The sequence below is a fragment of the Pyxicephalus adspersus genome, chromosome 7 (genome assembly GCF_032062135.1).
Source record: "Pyxicephalus adspersus chromosome 7, UCB_Pads_2.0, whole genome shotgun sequence".
Taxonomy (NCBI): Eukaryota; Metazoa; Chordata; class Amphibia; order Anura; family Pyxicephalidae; genus Pyxicephalus; species Pyxicephalus adspersus.
Genome location: NC_092864.1, coordinates 65,567,213 through 65,589,395, shown reverse-complemented (window position 1 = coordinate 65,589,395; position 22,183 = coordinate 65,567,213).

Below are 22,183 nucleotides of genomic sequence, written 5' to 3'. Positions count from 1 at the left end.
TTTAATGTCACAACATGTCCTATTGGCATCCAGTACATATCTGCACATTGGTGTAAACTGAGCCAAAAGAAAGCAATATATTATAATATTTTTTTGCATTGAGTCTGCATTAATCAAGGCTTCCTAATGCAGCCAACCCATATAGCTATTTCTGTAGACAAAACACTGCACACCAATGCAATGCATTAAAAATGAAAAGAATTAATGTAATACATGTGCTGTAAATCCAGCCCCATTCTGGCAGAGACCCTTTCTTGTTTGTCTAATGCAAGCTCCTCTTTCCTCCTGGATGTCCCAAAGTTAGAGCCTCCATAAACACCACAAAAATGTAATAAGTTAATAAGTTATTCAGTTTAATAAGGCTGTATTATGGTAGGGGCGGGGGTCCATTTAACTTTTAAAAAGGACAGTCTTTATTTGCTCATTGTGCTCCAGATCACTAAGTTATCATTTATGTAATCTAACCATTTATTATTTATATTTATCTACCAGATTAATCCACGAATGCTTATGTGTGTTTTTATTTATAAAGGCAAATACACCTCTAATCATTTGTATAGCTGTGCTGAAGGCTTAAACCACTAGTGCAATTTAAATAAAATGTACATTTTTCCTTTATAATGTTCTCATCATTAGGTGTAACAAACAATGACAAAAAATCTCCATTACATAAAATATACTGAAAATGGGAATAAAACCAGAAATAGCACAGCTGCTTGGAAACTTGAGTTTTATATTCCTGTGACAATAATGTAAAGAAAAAAAAGGATCTCTGTATAGAAGAACATCTTTAGTGCTTTGTAATATGTGGGAAGCTTCACGATGGTGCAGAACTCTGATGGAAAATGCTTGGTTTTTTACTAGTAGATAAGAAGTCTGTTGTCCAAGAACAAAAAATAAGAAAATGCTAAAATATTGGGTTAATGTGATACAAAAAACACAGAGCTAGCATTTACTGAAATCTTTGAGATTTTGCATAGTTCTTTAAACATTTTATGGACCATTTCCATATGCCATCTTAGGGTAAATGTTAAATATTTTTGATATATTTGCTTTGCACTGATCACTAAATTCATAATTTTAAATCCTGTGGACCATTGGTATGAATTTTTTTAAAAAGATAAATACTTTTGTAAAATAATGATCCTCCTAATGGTGCCTGAAGAGGACTGTGGAGGCTCTGATTCATTGATGAGCTCATGGTTAAATGAAGTTAAATTACTTATTGTTAGTATTATCATTAGTTGCATTATCTTTGGTATTACTAAAGAAATGCAAAATATTGGTTTGCTTTTTCTCACTCATTATGGTTTTTCTTTCATTCGAATCTAAGACCAAACAAGAAATGATAGGTATCAAAGTCAAACTATTTAATGCCATTAAATATACCAGTTAAAGATTAAATATAACAGTTAGAGAATTGGTATTGGCGGAGCGGGGTGACTGTTGTAATGGTGGAAACAATACTGAAGCGTACGGCTGAGCAATGGTCGCCTCATACAACTTAAGACTACACTGACGTCACGCTGCGCCTCCCTTGTTTTTACATCTTTAGTACAGTTTAAGAATTTAGTGCAATATAAAGACAAAAATTGTCATTCAGAATATAAGAATTTATTGGAATAATATTTTTGTTTTTATATTAAATATAAAATCTGCAAATGTACAAATTTTTCTGTGGACCACTAAAATTTTCTCGCGGACCACTGGTTGGTGACCGCTGATCTATACTATATGTTTACTTTATATCTACCACATGTAACCTATAATGCTAATATTTACTTTAAATCTTAAAATAATTTTTTTTTTATTAAAAAAACAAATTAACAGATACCAGTCCAAAGCATATGTGTACAGGTTTGCACCACTATGGCTAAAAAGGCAATGAGAGATCAGCCTATAAATCTGCCAAAATCCCACCAGGGTTTTATGAAAAAGGTCCAGTTCCCCCAAATATAAAATGATCACACCTTTCAAAACCCAAGCCTTCATCCTTTTATATCTTAGTTCAGCCATAGAGGCAACTTCTACCTCATCAGCCAGCCAAAGCTGTATTTAGATAAGTGTGGTAAATACTCAATAGTCATTACAATAAAGAGGTAAGTGTGTCAAAGTTTTTTTAAAAATTTTTATTATCTATTAATTATTTTTCTTTGTGAAATTTTAAAAAAAGGTTAACTACAAAGTGTTTCCAGAGTGGTCAATTTTCCGTTCATCAAGGACCTTCCAATGATGCCTGCTAAGATCTAGGATTGAACTAAAACCCACAAGATTGGGCAGCAAGTGACTAATGCCTGTGACTACTTTTACTTGGTGCATGATCTTCCTCAAGGACTGAAACTGTGCATATAAAAGATATATGTCACAGCTAAGGATAATATGTTCTGGGAAATGGAATACAGAAGAAAAAAAAGGCATGGGTCGTAATCAGAACAAAGTTTCCTGACAACAACCTGGCATTCATTCTAAAAATGTGGATCCTGTACTTTACAAACATAATTATGTAGTGTTTTGCCCTCATTCTTTTTTCTCTCATCCTTTTCTCTTTGGATATTTCACATTTGCTTTTTGAATAAACCAGACAGGTTTCTTCCTGGTGATTTTCTATGTAGACTGTGATTAGAATCGGTGGTTTGCATATATCCCGCATGCATATTCTCTTTATTTTACGGATAAGTTGGAGAAATTCTTTGAGGATGCATTGTTAGTGTTAAGTTAGCCATTAAAGCAGAACTTCCACCTTCTAGTAAAAACAAAAAACAGAGAGGTATGTTCCAAGTTGCTATTAGTAATTTCTGCTATATTAGTTTACCAGCCCACGGAATCAAGCTACCTTCTGCTCTCTAAATGCCAGTTTGACGCCGTACAGACTTACTCTTATTGATTCCTTTGCCGACCTCCTGATGATGCTACAGCAAACCTACATGCATGGTACATGAACATAGAAGGATCTGCCCAGCGCTTTATTAATGAGGCAGGAGCAAGATATTCTGGAATTTTGAGTAACTGGCTCCTGTCCAGGGCAAGAAATAGAAAGTGGCAACAAAAGTACTTCTCTTTTAAAGAGCAGTGTGTGTTAAAGGAGTAAAGTTAAAGGATATGACAAACTTGTTCCTAGATAGCTTTTGATGTATAATACACACAGTACCTAAACCATCGGCCTTATTGCTCCAGGCCTTGATTAGATCGGTCACCTGAACAAACGCTTAAATCAACAAAGGGCATGTGCCTCCGATTATTTAGGATTGTTTGAAATGCATTAAATTTAGGGGGATAAAATTATTAAATCATGTGATGTACAAATTCACTTCTGCATTAGAATGCAGCTGTAGTATCTCAATTGCCCTAATGACTGACAAAACGTTCAGCTTCTTCCGGTAGGGTCTTGTACAGCAGACAGCCCAGTACATGACAGTGCTAATGTACCTCCCAGCTAGTCATTTCAAGTGAATGCGTCCATTCACATAGCTACTCATTCCTGATGCACACCACCTACCAGTCCTGGCAACCATTGGCTAAAAACACAAATAACTACCCTAATAAATAGAATGTTTGATAAAAAAAGGTGACAATATGTACAAAAATATTTACACTACTACTTTACTATTGCACTCCACGTGGACCTAAAGTTTTCCCCAGGCACCCACGTTTATAATCATACCTAGCCACACGTATACATATATTTCAAACTCTATATTACCAAATTTACCTTTAAACCTTCATGGTGACTTTTTTGGGTGTAAACAAGCCAAATGGTAAATCCAGAAAGTTTCACACACACAAATTAGGATTAGATTTTGGATTGTCTAGCCCCTAAAGGTCTATGAAGATTTAAAACTTTCTGTAGTATGTCATCTGTTACCAGTTAAGTAAATGTTTTTCTTTCATTCTATTTATTAACCCTGGTCAACTGACAGACCTTGTTGATAAATACTATATGTGCTATCTCTGAAAACCTTTTCTCTGTGGCTGCCCTTTGTGGGAAGTACATGAAAAAACTATTTTGAAGATACTTCTACTAAACAGTATGCCAATGGAAGTAAGTCACTAATATAATTAGTTTCTTTAGGGTTACTGCAAATAAGTTTTACAGGAACAAAGCCAGGCAATTGTAGAGCTCCTCTGGATCAGATCACTGAATTAAAGGCTGCCAAGTAAATGAGAATGGATCTTTCAACACAATATTGATCCAACACTAGGAAATCCATCAAGAAACGATTCAAATAGTATAAATGGAGGTTTTGTGATGGAGGAAACCCAACATGTTGTACCTGAAGAAATTTTCTATGGAGGAGCCAATGTCAGACACTGTTGGAAAGTTATGTGAAGTGCCTAACAGAACTGCTAAATGAAGGAATACTAGATTAGAGGACAAGGGGGTATTGATAATGCCGAATAATTTACTAAAAAAAGGCATATTTTATTTATTCAAGAATATCAACTGTAGAAAATACTGTTTTATTGAAGGTCTAATGTTCGCCTGTTAAGTATGTTAAAAAAGTCAATCATTCACATGCATATTTGTGAGTGTAAGTGGATGGTATCTCAGCATACAAAGTGTCCTACCAATATTTTATATTACTTTATTTGGATTTTTACTATGGATGGTGCAATCATTGAATCACAATAATGAAATGTCACCATGTATGTTTGCTTTGCTCAGGCTTATTTGCTAACTGTGAGAAAGGGATGATAAATGATCACTTAGTATCCAACTATGCCTGTATATTTGTTATAGCTGTAAGGGTGAGCAGGCAAGAAAAGAAAACAAATGAGGGCGATTTTTCCTTTTGAAATGATGCAGCTTGTTCAGGGAGAGCTGTCAGCAGACAGATGCATGATGGAAAAACTGAGATTGGAAAAAAACATGTGTTACATATATAAAAGCTCAGCGGGGCATTTCCTTACATATAGACATTTTCAGACCATCACCCAATCTCATTCTACTTTCTGACCCACAGAAAACACCATAATAATGTCTTATAGTCTGACATTAACTTTCTGTATTACCACATAATAAAATGCTTTTCTGTATGAAATTGTACTCCAAGTAAGGGTAAAACAATTTGATATGCAATGCTAATTTTGATCTTCCATACTGGTCACTGGATCTGTACACTTTGAAATACTGCAATTACAGTTGATGTCAGCGCTGTCTGTTACGTCTTGTACTTTCCATTCTGATATCTGGAAAAGAGCTGCATTCTCCAGGCTGACTAAAATTTTCCAAAAAGACAACCCTGAACTATTCAAGATACTCTGGCAATTTTACATACAATTTATCTCCATCCCAGCAGATAGTGTAGTTACTTTGTGCAATCCGCCTGCACAGCTGGGGAACCCAAGATAAGTAATGGGAACAAGGTAATGTTAGTGCAGCACGTTTGTGTTATCCCTTGTAACATTTTGTGTAATTTTTCTTTTTTTTTTGTGACTTATATATGCAGACTAGAGCAGCCGTCCCATTCATAATAACAAAATGTGATGATTCCTGATTTCCTGCTATGGACACACAGGATGCTTTACTGTTGGTAGCATTTATTCATGGACACAGATGTGTGTAGAAGGCAAACTCATCTGTGTAATTTAGTATGAAATTTCATTACTGCTAAGTAAGTAATCGTTCTGTTCAACAATATCTCATTAATTAATCAGATATGATATGTTCTATGCCAGTGGTGCCCAACCTTTTTTTATCTGAATAAATGCTGTTCACATTGGGATAAAACCCGCGGGCCACAATGCAAACAAACATTAACCCCCCTGGTGGTATGATTAATGAGGATTTTTAAATGCAAAGGCGGTGCAATAAAAAATCCTCATTATTTTAAATTTCCCGCCTGGTCCCACCTACCTGCATGACGGTCCTGCCCTCCAGGCAGACACTTGCGAGCAGATTCCTGACCGGCATCTTCTTTACCTGGCCGGCATCTTCTTCACCTGGCCTTGCGTTCCCAGCGTGCACAGCTGGGCATCACCAGCTTGCACAAATGCCCAGCCGGCGTCGACAGGGAAAGAAGACGCCGGACATCACTGGAGGACACCACTGGAATGTGCGAACAAGGTAGGACTTTTAACCTCCCTGGAAATTCCACCTTGAGTGTGGCTTGGGGTTACCGCTTTTGGCATGGAAAATCCAACCCACAGTCAGGAATACCGCTAGGGAGGTCAAAGATGTATGTTTAAAACTAGAATTGTTGTAATTCAAAGTTAAATTCAATTCAAATGTTTCTAGTTACCGTAACGTATGTTCATCAAATAAAGGAAGTGACAAATCAAGAACTTTTGCACTCACCATTTGATGCTTATTTTATTGATGTGACATTTTATTATTGAAAGATACAAAACTAAGGCTATCATACAGTGCTGGCCAGTCATATATTGCTATTTGTTATACCCAGCACTACACTGTTAAACTAAGAGTGGTCAACCATACTTGGATTTTTTTTGTGGTATGGTTAAACCATGTATGTTTTATAATAAAAATGTCTGTTTTGTGATACATTTAAAAATGTTGTTAATAAAAGGTTTGTATATTTAGTTGTGCTTGTGTATATAGTGCCTTAAAAATCCCAAATACTAAAAAAGTTTTTTTGTGCAAATTTTAATGAGGGATGTTGGCGGTTTGCTTATATTGACCAGATGTGACAAAATTAATATTATGTATTTTTGTAAATAATATATAAATATATATTCATCTCACTTGTGCATGTTTGCAACTTTATTCTTTAGATCTTTTGTTGTTCTGAACTAATCAAAATTCTTTTTCTTCATCACATACTTGATCATCAACAACTACTTGTTGCACTTGAAGTTAAACCTGACTGAGTTTTTTTTGGAGGGGGTTCATCTTTCATCCATCTCAGTGATTCTGCTTCTTAATGTATTTATTTTGTTCTGTACTAATTGTTTTTTATATATTTTACTGGAATCGTATATATTGAATTGAGTAAATACAACTTGAAAAATAACTTTTTGTGTCTTCATTTCAGGCTACAGATTATTTTGTATTTTAGCTGTTTATTATCTTTGTTTAAACTGGACAGGCATGTACATCGAGCAGCATGAAATTGTAAATGGCTGCTACTGTGAAAAAATTTATTTTGCATGCGGCACATAGGAAATGGGATTTCCAGCAGGTTGTTCTACAAGTTACCTCTGTACTTGCTGTGTAACAGACATGAAATACGTAAGTCATAGGTAACGCATGAACTGTTTTCAGAACCAACTATCTTTGTCTGTTTAGGTTGGTCACCACTAAGGGTAATCCTGGCATTTATTCTACTAATAACTATCATAACTGTTCTGATAAAAGCTGTATATTACCTAATTTTCTCTCTGCTTGCTTTCCACAAACAATCTCCAGCTGAACTTCAAAGTAATCTCACCACTATCCTCAGAACTCAAAAGTGAATTACCCGAAGTCTCATCTCTTGTTACCAACTGTGAACCCATCTGAAAGCAGTACCTTTGTACAGAGCTGATCCCTCCAATAAAACCAAAAAAGGTATAAAGCATGCAATACCTTCTTTATTAAAACTGTTAGACAATACAGTCCAAACAAAACAAAACAGGGACACCTTATATTATGCGTATGGTTTGGCACCATACGTGGTCTCCAAGATGTTCCTGTCCATATTGGCCTCACATTGGTCAGATCACAACCATGTTTTTTTCCATGTTCCTGACACATGCATGCCTTGTTGTGGACTCTTCTGTTGAATTCCTGGAAGTAATCCAAAAGGACAATGGAGGCACCTCTACTTTTTTGATGACAAACAAAGCCAGATAAAATCAGTGAAGCTGGGATGCATTGAAGGATTATATTTCTCATAGTTGAGTATCTAGCAGGACTGCACTTGTCTAAAGCTACATACACACGTCAAATTTTTCTCGCCCGATTTTCGGCTCAGGGTGGATATCGGGTGAGAATCTGGGGTGTGTACAGACCGAGTAGTTGATCGTCCATAGATCCGTTCTGGTAGATCCATGGACGATGAACGACGAGCGATCCTAATGCAAGGGAAGGGGAGAGCGTGCAGCAGGGTGTCGCTCTGTCGCTCTCCCCCTCCCCTCTCCATAGAGCAGAATGGTGCTGTATGTACAGCACTTGTTAATGCATCGTGCGGTTCTTATCGTTGAGAAGAATCATAAAAGATCCTTTCTAACGACAAGAATTGCACGTGTGTATGCAGCTTTAGTGCCATTGATTTTATCTTACTTGGGTTTCATCATTGCATACATTTTGGATATGTACACTTTGTTGGTGTTAGTGCCTGGCAAATACTAGTTTTGTAACATATCATCATTTATACCTATGAACTCTAAAAGCAACCCAGAAGTAAAACATATGCACATCAAAATCAACTAAAAGAAACATGAGATTGAAACAATTCAGAACAAGTCAAAGAAACTCAAAACTTCCCTGTAAACATAAAAGATTCAGATGTAACCTAAAACTAAATGATATACGCATTATAGCTAAAATTTTAGGAGCTCACTGGTTACAGTTTTTAGACAAATTATTATTTATACCGGAGTTTGTTTTTAAAGAATAAGGATTAACATTTATTTCTCTAAAAGCAAATGGTCATTTTTTTATGGTATTATCTCTCTAGACTAAAAAGTTGCCTTTTGTTCAAGATAATGAAGTCAGATAATACTCTAGATGTAATTGTGTATTTGCAGACGAGGCACACTTGAAAAGTAGTATAAACATAAAGTATTTTACTCGGTGTTTTTTCTTAAATTATAAATTATTATAGCAGGCTGTTGGCTTGAAAAGATTATTTTAGAACATGGTGTAGTATTCCATCTCTAGGCTGATACTCAGAACAACTGTATATTGGAAGCGAGTTAGCTATTGGCAATCTTAATAAAAACTATTTTGTTAGATTTTGGACCCCCGGCCAGGACTTGTCTATAGCAGACACATTCAAGAACGTGTCTGTTATTGGCAGATTGTAGATTTGGTCCAAGTAGGAACAAGTTACTCGGCTCTGCTTTGTGAACTTTATACATTTCAAAGTGTTAGTGTATTGCTATATGACATAATGCAACTTCCACTGACTATATAATATAGGGCTACAGCTTCAAATAGTGAGCAAATAAACCTTAGTCTACTCATCAGGAGTCTTTCTAGCATGGTTGGATCACTTTGTTCTATCAAAAATAATAGAATATCAATTTCCCATGGAATTATTCCAGCAAACAAATAGAGAAAATAAAATAAATACCATGGTGGATGTGTGCTATAATCATAGCTAAAGGCAGTCCAACTAAATATTAGAGTCTTTTGAACAGGCAGAATAATGACTTTGACATTTTTTTTAAAGTACTCCTCTCTTGTTATGTGTAACTCCATTGGTGATTGCACAGGTTTCTGTTGTTTAAACGCAGGGCTGGATTTCTAGAAACATTTATTTTGTCCAGAGTTGCATTAATTCGGTCTTGTATTGATAATGGACTACTGTGTAAAGTCAACTCCAGAACATCCCAAACATTCTCAATTGGGGTTAAGGTATGGGCTGTGGTATCGATTAATGCTGATCCATGGTGGAAAATATTTTTTTTTGTGCTTAGTGCCATCCCCAGTGGTAATGGTATCCTAGCCCATGGCCTGGTGTACCATTTCTGACCCTCAGGGAGCCACAACATGATCAACCATGAACTGCCATGGGTGCAACCATGATCTATTTAATGAATGAGAGATGTTTGGAAACATTTTTTGCACGTGGCTGCACACAGTTGTGGCTGCGGCAGATTGCAGTCTGGTTCCCAAAGTGACAAGTCACATCTGCCCATGTGGTGGTTTCACTCCACTGGTCTGGTAGAGCCCTTTGGTGCCTAGATGGCAGCAGTTTTAAGCATACAGTTTTTAGGAAGTCACTTAGTGTTATCAGCCAAAACTTTATAAAATCTCTTCCATGGTAGCTTTAAGACTAGGTGAGGGACAGCCAGCACCAAGAACCCCACACTGTTCATAGGTGAAGAAAGCAGAGGAGTAAGCTCATATCTAGTATATTTCTGCTTAAACATTATGGCTGAGCTCAAGGTGTAACTTCAGTTGGCTCATATATCAAAGGGTGAACTGCTTGTTATTTATACAAAATAATTGTAACATAGTTTTTCAGCTACATCTCCACTTTTGGCAGAGCCAATGTCAACAGTTGAATGCAATAGGCTATAATAGAGCCTAGCGCTGTTTGTTTCAAACACCACCATCCCCAATTGTGCACTTTTTAGATCTATCTCCAATTGGCAATTAGTGGATGTAATTTAGGTCTATGAGTACTCATCCCTACATTTTAAAAGTATGATATAAGTCTAGAAAAATAGGCGACAGTGACCCAGACAGAAATAAAAACGGGTAAAACTCTCGGAGACTCCCCACCTTATTAGTGTCTGACATGCTTTTTGGAAGAATGAGGCTAATGGTTAGAATAAGGCGAAGTAGTAAGGGTTTATTTTAAGCATTTGTTTAGGATTTGCTTTAAAGGGTTAGGCTTGATTGGCCCATTCACATATAATTACTACAGAAAGAAGCAGACAGTGTCATGTGTATTGCATTTCTAAAGGAACCCAAAGGCACCTTCTTAGTGCATTTGCATTGCAGAGCAATCTATTACTTGGCATAGCACTAAAGAAATGGTAAAGCATCTTTTTGTATTTTTTGGTGTAGAGGCAGCTCCCCCATGTGAAAGAATTCACATGTCCCCACAGCATTAAGACTGAATGGGCATCAGGAGCCACATGAGTATCTCTACAGAGGTCATTGGCCTGATTTATTAAAGCTACACTTTCATCAGTGAAGCTGGATGATCCAGCAAACTTGGAATATATTTCCTAAAAGTCATTAGCTATTTGTTAGCAATTTTTTTCAAATTTGGACCAGATCCAATTACAGGTTTTCTGGATCACCCAGGTTCACTGTGTATCTTTTCCAGGCTTGGAGAGCTTTTTTTTTTTAGTAAATTAGGGCCATTGTGTGCTAGTACAGCAAACACAAGTACCCTCATAGCTGTAACTGTTATCATTTTTGTGCTGTTTTTCTTGGAAAACATAGTTGTAACAAGTTGTTTTTTTGCAATTATTTTAGTTTTTTATTTCACTTGGCAAATTTAGTTACCTCCCTTAATCTGTAATAAAACAGCAGATGTCACTGTTGATCTTTCATGGGGTTATTGGAAGATGCTGCAGTTTGTCAGTCCCGAATGAATTTTTGGCAAGGCATTCTTCCACTTTATGAAATGTGTACTGTAAAATAAAACTGGTGAAAATCTATTTACAGTTTACAGTGAATTACCTGAGTATCGCTGAGGTTCTGATGTTAGCCAGTGCTGAATGGGACGTCATAAAGACTATCTTTTTATCAACTATAGTTGCAAGGTTAATGGAGAATCTGAAGGCATTCTCTCTTTGCCCAAATGTTCCTTTCAGTGGTTTCCTGAGCTTGTATTACACTGTATGTTAGAACTCCAAATTTATTGTTGATCATGAATGTATATATCTGTCTACACAGGAAAAACCATAATGCCCAGCTGATACGTTTATATACATAAAAAGTAGAATTATGGGTTAATAAAATGACAAATATAATTCAGACTCCCATCAGCATTATCACAACAGTTTTTGGTTTCTGAGTCTCTTGTCATTTAGTTTTATTACTTCTCTCTTCTTTTTTTTCTTTTCTTTTAACAAAGTAAACTGTCCAGCAAAAGCAGCAGTTAAAGGGCTGGGACAAATCATATAACACTAATAGGAAACTTACAACAATACAGCTTTATTCCAATAGTATAATAATTTTCAAAAAGAAAAGGCTGTAAATGCTTAAAATGTTATACAGAGTCAAGTTTGTTTGTCTCTTACTTGAATTCTATTTAAATCTGAAAATGTCTATCTAAAGGCCCATACAGACGCTGGATAAAAGTTGTTCAGAACAAATGATTCCTGACCTATAAAAACACTATAAAAACATGACAATCCTCAATGATTCCGGGGTACCATTGTGATTCATCTACAATGTCTTCACAATATAATCTGTACTCAGTACATCAGTCTGCTGGTCCCTGCAGTGTCATTGCGATATGCATAGAATTATGGATTGTAATATCATTTATCACAAAAAGTTTCCATAATGACTTTTAGCACATGCATGTAGTTTAGGACTAACCCTGCCACAGGGTGACAACATAGCTGTATAAATTTAGGTGCAGAAAAACGCTATAATTGTTTTTAATGTGTATTATCACGCTTGTGAATATTGCAAACATAGACATACACATGTATGAATTAGAGGACACCTACAGCAGAACTTGCGGAATAGAAAAAAATGTAACTTTCCTTTTCTCGTTGAAAACCTTTAATCAATGGGCCTGATTTATTAAAGCTCTCCAAGACTGGAGAGGATACACTTTCATCAGTGAACCTGGGTGAGTCGGCAAATCTGGAATGAATCTGATCCAGAATTGAAAACGTTTGCTAACAAATAGCAAACCTTTAAGAAATGCATTCCAGATTTGCTGGATCACCCTGGTTTACTAATAAAAGTGTCTTCTCCAGCCTTAGAGCACTTTAATAAATTGGGGCCAATGTAGTTACAGCACACAGCGAATCCCACACGATCCTGATTTCTGACTTCTTTTAGGGGCTCCCTGTTATGTCCCATGTCACCATCTTCTTTCATTCAGATCCTTGAATGAATGAATAGTGATGTGTCCATCTCCAAATGTAAATATGATCTCAATCTGTGCATGCATGAGATGTTCACTTGTTGATTTACATTTCACTATGACCCGTGAAGACGCAGTGCCCGATCTCGGCCATGGGCAGAAGGGGCATCCTGCAGCCTCCGGGAACATGTGGCAAAACTTTACAAGAAGGCTGCAGGTTTCCCTTTTAGTCTTTACCGCCGTTTACCGCCAGGAAGTTTACAAAAGTATTGCCATTAGATCCTAAAATCATTACTTTACTTTGCCATACCATTATTTAAAATATTTAAATAAACAGATTCAAATATTTAGGTGGTTTGATGGAAAAGTGTACAAACTCTTTACATTTTCTGCCTAGTCAAGCGTGCGAGGACAAAATCTAAGGGCTTTTCTATTACTACTAATAAGATTTGGAGTTAAGAGTTTTTTAGGTCGTAAGTTACATACAAAACAACTTCAGGCCAGGTATTATCTTTGGTATGTCTTGCTTGAATGGCATGAGTCAGATTAGATCACGGAATTGCAGTGGGATTAAGATTGGGATTCTGATTTAGCCATTCTAAAATATGATTTTTTCTTTCTGAACCACTTCGTTGTTGATTGACCTACTGAATTAGATTGTTTCCAACTAAATTAATATGAGGAAATCTAAATCCTTTCGTAAAAACACTACTGACAAAAAATGTAAGGATTGTATCAAACAATTTGATATTTATAATCCATTATAAAGAAGCAGCTCAGCATTGAAGATCATTATTTTAATCACTACACTTAATCATATGTGTCAGAGAATTCCAAGTTATGGAAGGTTACAATATGGGCACAAAAATCTCATACATTGTGATGTTAGGTTACACATTGTTGCATTTGGAATATGCACCTCAGTGGCAGTAATAATAAAAGTAACTGTACAAAGCACAATACCAATTTTTAAACTATAGGTGATCATCATTGTCTAGAGTCGTTCCAATATTATTTTCCTTACAATACATCTTTCACTGCAATGGCACACTAGTGTGCTGTGAGAGATCAACAGTGAGGGCAGGCCACATATTATTGATTTTATGACAGAGGCTGCGGGCCGGTGGAAATCTGAACACGGGCCGTAATTGGTCCCCGGGCCGGACTTTGGACATGCCTGATTTAGGGTCTAATTATTTGTTTTCATGCAGAATAATGCATTACAGGTAGAAATCCTATTGTTTACTATGTGTTTTATTCACAATTTTGAAAGTTAAATTACAAGCGCAAAGCTGTCAGGATGAACAGTTGATGGCTGATCTGACACTGATTTAATGATGAGGGGGCTGCTTCACACAAGTCAGATTTTTGCCCAAGACAAATTGTCATGCTTGTCTCAGGGAAAACAATGTTTTAATTTGTGTACACAGCCTAAAATATGGTATTTTTATAGAACAAAAGGAAATAGATTGTTAGAATGTTACGTATGTAGCAGCTCGTAGATTTTAATATGTAAAATGTCTTGGCTCAATGGGTCTGATTTCTTAAAGCTCTCTAAGGCTGGAGAGGATACACTTCATCATCAGTGAACCTGGGTGATCCAGCAAACCTGGATTGGATCTGGTCCAGGATTGAAAACATTTGCTAACAAATGACTTGGCTAAGCTAAGAAATCCATTCCAGGTTTGCTGGATCTCCCAGCTTCACTGATGAAAGTGTTTCTTCTCCAGCCTTGGAGAGCTTTAATAAATCAGGCTCTACAACCCTATATAAGAGTTGCAGCAGTGACTGGGTTAACAGAAAGTCAGCTCACATACCTGCAAAGTATAGTAAAGGTTAACTACGGGTCACTAGGTTTAAATTAGCTGAAATTAGATTCATTGCCTTGTTATGGATAATTTATAATGAAATGAAAATAGATTGCCATTTAATAAAACCACAGAGCCGTGTTATTACAGTTTCAGAATGAAAAGATCATTTCAGACAAAAATGTAATAAAATTTAGCATTACTTAGCTTTACTTTTGTAAAAAGTGGAACATCTGAAAAACTTTGCTATAGATTAGGTATTTTAGCAGTTTATGTTTTTTTGCACTATTTCTTTTTTTTAACATTCTAAACTTCAAATAAAGATAAATAACATTGACAATGGTTTGCAAGACACACAGCAAGCAATACAAAAATTAAATATGCATTATTAAATCTTGTAAGGAGTTTAAACACAGTAAGCATAGCTGGAGAATACTGCAGTCTCTCAAATTTACTATTCTTAAAAAATACTTTTGAAATACTTTTGTTTTCCCTTTCTTTCTGTAAACAGTTTTATTTTTTTTATAATAAATAAGTAAAAAAGAGAAAAAGAGCAGAATTGAAAGAGAAAAGATGAAAGAAAGGGGAAAAACAATGGAGAACACAGACAGTGAGGTCCCACAGGTCTAGCTCCTGCAACTTACAGTGACTGTTTTGGGAAAACTACTTTAGATCATGTCCAGGTGGAGTCCAAGAACTCCATCCCTGACCACATTATGTAGAATTTCACCCAAGTACCTGGAATGCTATTGATAAGATTCTCCATATGCATGACCTCCTTGATCTGCAGGTAAATTAGGGGAAGTTCCAATCTCCTCCAAACCAGAGAGTTACATAATCAAGAAACTTAACTAGCAAGTTTTTGCTAGAGGAAATTGTTTTGTGCATTAAGTAGTAGACTGGATTATCCAGTATGTGACAGTTGGTAAATTTTTGTGTGATTGAATGTACTGTGCAAAAAAAACTTCAAAACATGGCATGACCGGAATATATGTAACATTGTGTGCAATTCCCCATTCCATGTCCAATGCAGATTGGAGAACTGTGGGGAAAAACAAAGCAATGTTTTGCACCACCGAGACACAATCTTGTACCCCAGCTCCTGGAATTGACTACTAAAAGAACACTTATAAGTCAAGAGGAGTATTTGCTTCCATTGTGATGGGGTAACTGCAATCTCTGATTTATGCACTACTTATGGGTCCATGTAATATAACCCCAATGTACAGACTCAGTTGCCTTGATTTATTAAAACCCTTAAAGGCTGGATTCTGGATTCTTAAAGGCAAATTCTTGTCACAAAGCTGAAATAAAATGTTTTGTTAAAGCATTGTAAATTGATCCTATATATACTTCATTTTAATTTACCTCAAAATGTATCCCAAGCCAAAGATACAACACTGGCAACAACATCACAAATCAACTGTCCATGTAGACAGGCATAAACTTGGAATAGAGGTGAACTCATTCAATGGGGACATTGCATTGGTTCCTTTGCCAAATATTTGAGTTTCTCCTGGATAATGTCTCCTGGATGGGATGTAAAAAGAAATTTCCCTAATGGGACAAACATATTGAAAAAAAAACTTTAACATTCTCTTTTATTTCTAATACTAAAAGTTTGGATTTGGATATTCATAAAGTAACCTACAGTACTCATATGCAGCAAGAAATAAGTGGACTGCAAGTTGTCTTGCTATCATGCTGATCCAACGTCTTCAATACTTATGAAAACAGAACACAAAGTCACCAGCCCTCCAAAATTCCTAAAGCAAGAAATCTACATTATGTTCTGTTTTTATGAGTTCCACACGGCACCATCTGTGGTTGTCATTTCCAGCACCCTACCTCTATTACAAGCTCTATTTGCTGTAAGAAGTGAATTCCTATTAAAGACATTGCTATAAATACCCAAAAGTCTCAAACATGAAAAAATATACTATATACTATTATATACTATCCTTTACAGGATCACTTTTATATTGAAAAACAGGGTCATTAACCTCCCTGGCTGTATGAATACTAAATATTTTTAAATGTAAAAGCGGTACATTTAAAAATACCTAGTATTTTAAATTTCCCGCCTGGTCCTGCCTACCTCCAGCCACACATTCACGAGCAGATGCCCCTTCCCCTGGCCTCGCGTCCCCAACGTTCACACGTCGGGGACGCAAATGCCGGCCAGGCATTGCCAGGGGAAGAAGATGCCAGTCATCGCTGGAGGACGCCGCTGGAACGTGGGAACCAGGTAGAAGTTTTAAACTCCCTGGCAATTACACCCTGAGTATGGCTTGGGGTTACCGCTTTTGGTATGGAAAATTCACCCTGAGCCACACTCGGGAATACCAGCAGGGGGGTTAATGTAGAGTCAGAGGATGATCCTGGAAACATTGATAATGCTTCAATTGTTATTAGCATGTCTCCACCTAAATTCTCTATAAGATTTTTTGGTTCAGCTGTTCAAGCTGTTTTTTATTCATGAAAGTTTACACTCTCTATATAGACAAAACCGATCACAAAAATCGTATATAATCTTTTACATGTAATTATTTCAAAATAATTTATTTTAATAATTTAAAAAGTAGTTTTCAATCTTTTTGAATGTTTTTTTTTTTTTTTTAATCCTGGTGATCCACAAAGGTCCTTTTTAAAGTACTTTGTGCTTTTCTGTTATGTATAGGCATATTCTACTATTGTCACTATCAGTAAACTGGTCCTTAGCAACAATAAATTGCCAAGATTAAAAAAAGGTGAATGTGATATCTTCTGAAAGACCAAAAACAAAAAAACACGATACATGTTTATTACACACACATCTGCCATCCGGTTGAGGTCTACATCTACTTGAAAGAAAGACCTGGAGTGACTGAGGGGAGGAGGTAAAGCGGAGGGCAGACATGACCAGGTGCTAGATGGAGCGAAAGGATAGTTGGGTTAGAAAGAACGAAAGATGGGGATAGGTGAAAGGTACAAGGTCAGAGATAGGCTAGGAGGGAAAAGTGGGGTTGAGAACGGACTAGTTAAAAAGGGGGGTCAAATAGGAAGTGGGGAGCGGTCAGAGGGTTGAAGTGAAGAATTTCCCTCCCCCCCACCCTTGTTGTAGGGAGGGAGAGTAATTTGTTAGAGGGGACGGTTGGGGTCCTTGGAGGACACCTTAAAAAGGGTGTGTGGTAAGTAGAACCATCTATGGTGTGGGATTTCCAGTGGTTTATTTTAAAGGATCGTAATCGTGATCATAAAGGGGGGCTGCCAGTAGTGTACTCATTCTGGAGCCGGTGGTGTTGCGGCTGGGAACATAAATGTTGTTTGGGCAGCTCTCCCAGATGTTATGTTGGTAAACCGTGCCTCTGAGAGCCGTGCCTCCATTTACTTTGGATGTTCCAAAAGCTTTGATTTTTGATTACTTGATTTTTAAAAATCCACTCCACCCTCTATGTATCCACCTTACCAACTATGACTAATGGGTCCCCCGACCAATTCAATGAGGAAGAATCAGCAGAATTTACGGATAATGACAGTTCATCAGGAAAACCAGGTTAAACCTCTAACTGAAGACCACCACTTACTAGACAGGAATTATCCCTGCAGGGAAATATTTGCTAATACACATCTGTCAGGATGTATGTGATCAGCCCTTGCTTTTGGTCATGACAGCTGTTACTTGCTTTAGGAAATTATTAGACTGCTGCTATGAATTGGGGTAAATTACATCCAAAGGGTCAACACACAGAGCGACATAATACAACTGCTAATCAACTTCACTTAACATTCTAAGTAGTTATTAAAAATTAGAATTAATGGCTGAACATTTTTAAAGTGAACATTGAAGGAGTATAGTGTTTTGTATTTTTTACAGTTCTTAAATTTTTGGCAGTTAAATAAAGAGGTCTTACTGATTTCACTGATGTGTTGTGAATAGCTTGTGTTTGAAAACAGGTAAATAACAAAAGTTCAGATTACACTCACAGCTGTATCAAAATAACACAGTTGCAAAATAATAATAAACTGTAACACTTAAAATAAATAAGTGGTCTATTCGTGGTGTTTGTCTAAATCGTATCAGGCTAATCCTTTGACGTGTTTCACTGTCAAAAAAAAAAAAAATTCAGTGTGCTTTTTCTAGTTCAGGGGTGTCAAACTCTGACCCACAGGCCAAATCTGGCCCGCAATGTCCTTTTTCTTTTGGCCCCCAAAGGAATCCTAAATATGAATTGCAGCCCGCCGCTGCACTGAAATAGCGCCGCTACTACAATTCTTGGCATCACTCGCGTCTATAGACCAGCGGCCTCTCTATGTGTGGCTCTGCATTGGACTATTTTCTTGACGCAGGGAATTGTAGTAGAGGTGCTATTTCAGTTTCAAGATTGGCCTGCGACTTTATCTAAGTTTTTAATTTTGGCCCACTGTGTATTTGAGTTGCACCGATACTTGTATTCATTGTTGCCTACCCCCCCTTTTATTGTAATTTAATATATATTTATACATTTGTAGTGGAGGTTCACATCAACACCACCATCAACAGCAGTTATTATTATTATTATTATTATTATTATTAATAAACAGGTTTTATATAACGCCAACATATTACGCAGTGCTATTCATAGGGGTTGCAAATGACAGACTAATACAAACAGTGATACAAGAGGAGGAGAGGACCCTGCCCCAAAGAGCTTACAATCTAGTAGTTATGGCACCAATGAATGATGTTGCATTTCCCTCGCACGCACTAAAGACAGGCAAACCAGTGTCAGATTCTTCTGTCAGCTCATTCATCTTCCTGTAGCCTGCTGAATTAAAGTCTTCTATAACTACCAATGAGCAGTAGATATAAGCAATGATTTTGATACATACACCACACAGTACATTGTCTAATTACTATATTGAAGAACACTAACAGAGGCCTAAAAATAGTTAAAAATAATGTATTTATTAATAGCAATGTGTTATTTTAGCACACAGCTGGTACACAAGATGAATAGCTCAAAAACCTCATGGGTATTCAGAAAGTTTCACCTTCCGCACCATTTGTTCCTGGTTATTTTAACAACTGTGTTGTAAAGTTTGGTATACAAATTCTTTAAGGGTGTCATTCAGATCTTCAGTGCTTCAGACTTGTTCAGACTTGAAGGCGTATATATTAGGCTGAATGGGTCAAAATGCTTGACCACTTAGCAACTACTTGGGGTCAGTTGGTTTCAGTATGTGATAAGCCTTTAGTCCCAGTGACTGAATGTCTCCAGACAGCTGTCTGAATCCACTCAGAGCAATGATAGTTCATCCAGTGCACGAGATATAAAACATATACAACTGGCACTCATATATACATAGCCAAATTGTTTACCAAGTTATCCAGAGCTGCAGCCACATGTGAACTGTGGACTTTATTGGATCGCTCCTACTGTCACATAACTATATTCTTTTTTTTGCATCTACTTATTGTCACATCAAAACTTGTGTATAAATATTTTTTTCTGTTTAGTGTTGGGAAATGTCAGACAACTGTTCTCACAAGATTCATAAAGGGTCTTTATAAGACAAGTTACACACTCTTTGGATTAAAATGGTTGACTTGGCAAGTCATTTGGCGTGCAGCCAGTACAAAGTGAGAAATGTGGTGTGTGATTTCCACTGAGGTTATTAAGCAGCATGAACAGGCAGGATCCATGACTCATTCTCATGGACTAAAATGTAATCATGTTTGTCAGTTCAGGTGCTCTGCTAGTCCTAAGGAAGCTGCTGCATACACAGCTGGTGAAGAATTCTTTAGAACATATCTCTGATCAGCCTGTATACTATAAAATATAAGCAGCATTGAAAGCTCATTTATTTATATTTTTAAACATACAAAGTTCAGTACAACTTTTTTCCCCATTTACTGCAAAGTATGTCACCTGATCTCATGCCTGTGCGGTGCGAGATCAGGTGACATAGGCAGAAGGAGGAGAAAGAAGATGGTGGAGTCAAGGCCTTCCTCCACGCTGGGATGAAGGAGGATTCCAGGACAATGCAGAACCTGATCCAGGAAACCTCAAGAGGGATCATTGGATCTGCTAAAGTAAAGGGGAGTGATTTTTTTTAGTTTACTTCCACTTTAAAGATATTGTAAGTCCCAGACACCAGTCTTCCAATCTAACACCGCACTCTTCAGCTATAGGCCCCCGCTTGGCCTCGTGGAAACTGGTTGCACCGCCCCCCGCCACGGTTGCCCTCTGTGCTCTGTGCGCAAGGCATGGTGTCTGGTGAAGGACTGACAGAGGACCAGGGGCCCACAGATAAAGCAGTACTAAGTTTCCAGCAAAGACACGTCCAGAATACAGGAAAAGAGGTCTTATACAGGTACATCCACCAGACGAGGTATACAAGGGCAAGACACAAAGCAGAGTTGGGGTCACAGGCAGAAGGTTAGTCCAGGCAGTATACAACCCAAGGGTCAGGAACAGGCACATTCAGCTACAGTTAATCAGATGAATTTAAACTCCAGCTGCAAATCAGCCTAGCTTAACGCTACAACAGCCACTTGGGACTATGAGCAGAAAGGCTACTAGTAGCCAATGACAGTGCAGGATTGAGTCAGGAACTAATCTGCCTCTAAAATCCCCTTTAGCTGCGCACAGCCTCAGAGTGTGCGCTGAGGACGCCGACAAAATACATCTCAGGCTGCACAGCTAAAGGGAAGCAGGGGCTGCTGCTATTTCTCCTTGCTGCTGTAAGTGACATCGCTGGGCAGAATAAATGATATGATGGTATACAACATGAGATCACCAGCAGGTAAGCGTCTCCTAACAGACGCAACAGATATTTATTTGGTACTTTTATGAATATATTCTACCATAATCAAGAATGGAAAAAATGAGTGGGTACCTTCATCTATTCATGTTTAACATCGAATGAGATAAAAATCTTAGACACTATATTCCAAACACATGCAGTTAGGTTCATTGGCTTTCTCCCAATAAAATGACCTTAGACTGTAATAATGACAAATACCTATGGTAGGCACATTAGAATATGAAACCCTTTGAGGGTCAGCTTGTGATATGTTAGTTATCTAATAAAAGACCAGAATGTACTTCATTGGTTGACATTCACAAATTCTATTTTTTCAACTTTTTATAGAAAATCCAAGGCATGCAAAGGTGTAAACATGAAATGCACAATATTGTCTGTTTAAAAAGACAAGACTGAAAAAAAAGGAACTAGAGAAAAAAGGTGGGAAGAGTAGGATATAGAAGATAGTACAAAACATCCTCAAATACAAAACATGGCTTCAGTTGAGGAACGTGTAGATCTGTAGGGTTCCTGCTTAAAACCAAATCCTGCCCTGCAGTGCTTCAATATCATAGCAGTTTGTATAATTAAAAGGACAGAGAAGGGCAGTCTGTAAATGAGTTGAAAATGAAGTTGAACCGTTTTGCAAAGAAACATTTCGCTTGAGAATTAGAGTCTATCGCTATTTCTGCCTCCAAGCTCTTAATGTACATAAGACGAGTGTGGTCTTTAGATAAGGTTGATATAACTGATGGCAAAGGGTGACAGCCATTCCCACATAATAATTATTTGAGCTGTCAGCAGGCATAAATGTATCCATTGTTTGTGAGAAGTGGTGCCATGGGGTACACAAATGCTCAGAAACAAAAACTGCTAGCAACAAAAAAGTAAACTGGTTATTCTTATATCTGCTTTTGGTACTCATTAAAAATATAT